The sequence below is a fragment of the Emydura macquarii genome, unplaced genomic scaffold (genome assembly GCF_026122565.2).
Source record: "Emydura macquarii macquarii isolate MOO-44397 ecotype Brisbane River unplaced genomic scaffold, CSIRO-AGI_Emac_v2 contig_2734, whole genome shotgun sequence".
Taxonomy (NCBI): Eukaryota; Metazoa; Chordata; order Testudines; family Chelidae; genus Emydura; species Emydura macquarii.
The window spans coordinates 3,929,006-3,935,005 of NW_027132871.1; positions in this window are offsets into that span (position 1 = coordinate 3,929,006).

The window sequence follows — 6,000 nt, forward strand, 5'->3', positions numbered from 1 at the left end:
AATGGGCTCTCTTCTTCCTGCCCCCTTCTGCCCTCCACTTGATTTTACTGGTCTCCTCCTGAACTTATTAGAAAGACACAGAATTCAAGACTTAAAATTGAAATCACACCTTCCAAAATGTTAGTTCCTTGCGGGCTTCTTGTGTGTTTCCACAATATGCCTGTCATACCTGTAGTTATTTCTCCAGTGCACTTTCATGTTACAGTGTACCTCAGTTGTTGAGTGGAGACACACCATTCTGGGTCCTCTCTTCCAGATGTTCATTCAATATCTCCTCTTGGTCAAGGTTAGGCTGATGGGGCCAGATTGCTAACTAGTGGTTTGCCTTACTCAGCTTGTTTGACATTTTCTTATTAAAAAGAGCAGAAAATGTTTTTCAGTCACCGTTAGTGATTTCTGTTTAAAGTTAAAAATTAAATAAAATCTTCTGTAGAGACTAAAATTCACTCTCCCCAAATGCTCAATTTTCAGAAACCTCTTTGAATGTGCATAAAAGTCACTACTTCATCAAACCTTAAATGGTGCTGCTTCCAGGCATGTTTTGATTGCTTACAAAGGTCAAACTAAAGGTTATCCTAACTATTTCCAGTCATATAACCTTCGAAAGACAGCGAGAGCTTAAATAAATGGGCAATTTTACATAGCAATCAGTATGACTGGTGAAGAAATGAAAATGGATATATATACTTGTTCATAGCTGCTGTAGTCCAAATAATAACAATAATATTGGGAAGGGGAGAGGCATACAAACAATTGTTATGGTGAATTCTCTCATGGATGCATGCACTTAACATCTCTTTTCTAACCTGAATGGTCCCAGTCTTTTTAATCTCTCCTTGTGTGGAAGTTGTTCCATACCCCTATAGGTATTAGTGGCAGGGAAGGAATGAAAACCCCATTAGAAGTCTTGTCTCTCTATTTACATAGCGTAGCAGTGTCCTTTCAAAAAGTCATTATGTTAGGACTTCTGTAGGCATAGAGGCCAGATGAGCTGAGCCAGATCTCTAAAAAAACCAGGATTTTTAAATTAGTTCTTAAGAAAAGTACAAAGCCATTTTTTTGGTCAAATACATAGAATCCTAGAAATATAGGTGTGGAAGTGACCTCAGGAGGGCACCTAGACCATCCCTGACCGATGTTTGTCTGAACTGTTCTAAAAGTCTCCAATGATGGGGATTCCACAACCGCTCTTGGAAGTCTATTCCAGAGTTTAACTATCCTTATCATTGGAAAGATTTTCCTATTTTCTAACTTAAATCTCCCTTGCTTACATTTTCCTTAATTTTTTCTCTTGCTCCTAATGTATTTATTAATCTCTTCTTACTGCCTTTTTGACCCTTGTAAGATGTAACTCATTTTGCACTTTAGCCTTCCTGATTTAGTCCCTCCATGCTTATGCTAGTCTTTTGTACTCTGTAGCAATTTGTCCATGTTTCCACTTTTTATAGGATTCCTTTTTGATTTTCAGATCTTTAAAGAGCTCTAATGGAGCCATATTGGCCTCATGCTATTCTTCCTATCTTTCCTTCACATCGGGATAGTTTGCAGTTGTGCCTTTTGTATTATCTCTTTGAGAAACTGCCAGCTCTCCTGAACTTCTTTTCCCCTTAGAGTTTCTTCCCATAGGAACTTACCTACCAGTTCTCTGAGTTTGTTAAAGTCTGCTTTTTTTGAAGTCCATTTTCCTTATTCTGATGCTCTGACTCCTTCCTTTCCTTAGAATCAGGAAATCTATCATTTCATGATCACAAAATGCCTTCCACCTTCAGATTCACAAACAATTCCTCCCAGTTAGTCAAAACCAAGTCTAAAGTGGTCCTCATGGTTATTCCCTCCAACTTCTGAAAAAAGAAATTCTCCATTACATTCTGAGAATTGATTGGATATTTTGCGTTTTTGTCATATTACTTTTCAAACAGATAAAGTCCCCATTACAACCAGGTCTTGATAGAAAGGATGGTCTTGTGGTTGAGGCAGTGGATTGGGATTCAGGACACTTTTGTTCAACTCATGGGTCTTCCCCTGCTATCCTGTGAGATCTTGGACAAGTCGGATTCTGCCCCCTCATGCTCAATGCTATTTTAGTCTGCAAATACATAAGACTGGCCATACTGAGTCAGACCAATGGTCCATCTAGCTCAGTATCCTACCTTCCCACAGGGGTCAATGCCAGATGCTTCAGAGGGAATATACAGAACAGGGCAATTATTGAGTGATCCATCCCATCGTCCAGGTCCAGTTTCTGGCAATCAGAGACTTAGGGACACCCAGAGCATGAAGTTTCATCCTTGCTAATAGCCATTGAAGGACGTATTCTCCATGAACTTATCTAATTTTTTAACCCCAATATAATTCTGGCCTTCACAACATCCCCTGGCAATGAGATTCACAGGGTGACTGTGTGTTGTATGAAGAAGCACTTCTTTATGTTTGTTTTAAACCTGCTGCCTATTAATTTCATTGGGTAACTTCTGTTTCTTGTGTTATGTGAGGAGGTAAATAACACTTCCTTATTAAATTTCTTCATGTCATTCACGATTTTTATAGATCTCTATCATATCTTAGTCATCTCTTTTCTAACCTGAATGGTCCCAGTCTTTTTAATCTCTCCTTGTGTGGAAGTTGTTCCATACCCCTAATCATTTTTGCTGCTCTTCTCTGTACTTTTCCCAATTCTAATATCTTTTTTAAGCTGGGGAGACCAGAACTGCATGCAATATTCAAGGTGTGGGTGTATCATGGATTTATATAGAAGCATTATGATATTTTTTGTCTTATTTATCCCTTTGCTAATCTTTGTTAACTTTTTTGACAGCTGCTACACATTGAGCAGATGTTTTAAGAGAAGTACCATGAAACAGTAGTGCAATTGAGAGATGTGTGCAAAACAGGTTTTATGATTTCAATAAAATTTCTATTCTGCATCAGGATGAAACTGAGACCCTTCAAAGTTTTTTTTGCAAAAGAAGAGAGAGAGATTTCACCCCATTTCCAAATAGCACCTCCAACTACCAACCAGGGATGTGGGAAATCTAGGTTCAAGTTGCTGTTCTATCTTATTCAAAGCAGGGACTTGAACCTATGTTCCCTATTCCCATAGATTGAGTACCCTAAGAACTTGGCTATTCTTTCACTCTTGGTGTTTTGGCCAGAGATTCCATTCTGTACCTGAGAAACCTTCCCAATGAAAGTCCTCTTTAAAAGTTTTGACTTTTGACAGAACTCCAACAATATTTTCCACATATTTTGTCAAAAAATTCCAGACCAGCTCTAGTTCCATTCAAAGCAACCAAGCCTTTAATTTCCCTGTGTTTTAGTTTCCCACCTGCAGGGTGGTGGTACTAGTAATTCACTATCTGTGAAGATAAATTCATGAATATGTATTAGGTCCACTGATCTATTACAATATTGGGGCCATGAAAGCAGATAGATAGGCTACTTTAAGAGTTTCATGTGAATATCTGAGCACAGAGTTTGGCTCAAAGTCATTAATTGTTCTGATCAACATCCAGCAAAACTGATTAAAACTGGAATATAGAAAAAACATGTTACTGGTTTTTTTATTATTGGGCTAATTAGCGAAAATAGGCATGATTCCAAATATAAGCTTCTAGCTACATAGACATATAATGGAATCTGGCTTGTTCTACATTCTCCTTTTTCTGTCCCACAAGAGAACGTCTGATGCATGGTGAGGTCTGTGTTCCAAATCTCAGCCCATAGTAAGTTGTATGAACTTGGGGTTTGGAACATACCAGAGTGGACACTGTTCTGATATGTACCAACATACTCAGATTGTGATTTCTGGAGGTTTGCATATTTTTTATTAGTTCGGTGTAGGGATACCTTGTTCCCAAGTTCCCATCCTCATCTATCCCCTGCAGTTTAAAATACTTTTATAATTTGAGAAGAGAGAGAGCTCTTTAGTCTGTTTGATTCTGATGGGGTTTTAAAATGCTGGCACGCTGCCTCTGGTGGTTCTCTGGGATCTAGTGTTCCAATGGCATATGATAGAACAACATCAATGGTACTAGCAACTGCTAAAAAATACAGTTTTGTTTTGTATGGCATCTTTCATAAAACTGTATCGCAAGTTGTTTTACAGAATTAAAATCACGTGGGGAATATCTCAGTAGGAGCAGTTTTTTTGCCCAATATAGTTGCTGCTCTTTTAAAAATGAGAGACCCAAGTCCAAACCCCACACACAAATAATTTCAGATTTTAGTCAGGGACTAAATCTAAACTTAGGGACTCAATTGTAAAACTCAGATCTCATTCCTAGCTCTAATATTAAGCTAAACATAAACGCTGGATACAAGCAACCCTGAATTTTGTGGGATTTTTTTCCACTTTGAGAGTCAAAGGAACTAAGGCTCCTAAATGGCCAAGTGATTCTTGAAAATGAGATTTAGACTCTGGAGTCATTTAGGCACTTCTGAAATTTTACTCCAGTCTGATCTTCTGCGTAACACAGGCTATAGAATTTCATTCAGTAATTCCTGCATCAAGCCCATAACTTCTGGATGGATAGATTTTTCCAAACAAACACCAAAATCTGTTTTCTCACCTGAAATGTTCCTGGCTTTCAACATGACTGAATGTTACGCCTTCCCAATAGTTCTTAAAGCAAACTTGACCCTGACAATGCAATTCTCTGACCCATTCATGTACTAGCTTTTTGTGCTGCATGGAACATTAGCAGGTTTCTGACTGATTTTCAGTTTATTGCAGTGTTGGTCCCAGGATATTGGAGAGAGTTGATGGGTGAGATGATATATTTTATTGGATCACCTTGTGTTGGTAAAAGAGACAAGCTTTAGACATATACTGGGGTGGCCAAACCGTGGTTTGCGAGCTGCATGCGACTTTTTTACAGTTAAAGGGCTTCTGCCCTGTGGGGGGGTAGTGGGACTAGAGGCTTCTCCCCAGCATGGAGGGGGAGGCGCTGCAGGGCTTCAGCCCCATGGGGCACATCTGTCAGGGCTTGGGTCTTCAGCCCCATGGCGGAACGGTGGGGCTAGGGGCTTCTGCCCTGCAGGGATGGGGGGTCTCAGGGCTTCTGCCCCGTGGGAGGCACCTGCCAGAGTGCGGGGTTTCAGTGGGAGCGGGGATGATGCCCCGGCAGGTGCACCCCGTGGGGCAGAAGCCCTGTGTCCCACCACCCCGCCACAAGGATGAAACCTCGAAGCCTGGCAGGTGTGCCCCAGCTCTTGAACTTCTGAAGATTGTTGCATGCAGCTGAGAGGGTCAGTAAGTTTGGCCACCCCTGACATATACGCCGAGTGCCACAGGCATCCAATCAAGCCTAAACAAAGAGTCCTAAAGAGAGTCTGACCACACTCATTGTCCTATACTGACAGCAGCCTCTCTGTTCCAAAGCCCTTCAAGGCCTAAAGCAATCAATAATGATGAATGGGATTTCTTCCCTGTGTGGATCTGAGACAGTTGGAGAGTCACTGTGGAAAACAATAGCTCATGAGTGTGGGCGAGCAGGCTGACACGGTTAAATACACTTCTATAAGAAAGGCTCACATGAAACGAAAGTGCTATTTTTTTTCTTGCTAGCAGCCTTGATGACAGAGCCCTTCAGAATATAATAAATGGATTACCCTTGAGTGCCTATTTCTCTGCCCCAAGGCCACCTGCAGGTACTGTCACTGAGACACATTTTGTGCTTTCAGCTGAACGGCCTATAAAAATCTTTCCCTGTGAAAGAAATCTTGGATTGCTAAAACATCCTGGAAAGAAACCCCTTATAGATCATTCTTTCCTTAAAAGTCAAAATCCTCCCCGTAATCAAATATATTCATTTAGGGCCCGAACTGTGGAAGTTAAAGTGAAGATGTGCCGAGAGGTGGGAGACAGGATCCCTTTCCCTCACCACACGATTCACACAGGGGGCAACAACTATTTGGCTGCAGACACTAGTGAGTGTAGCAGAAGGAAAGAGAGTGAAGTCCACACTGGGAGCCATCCCCGAACTGTGTCCCCCTGATCCC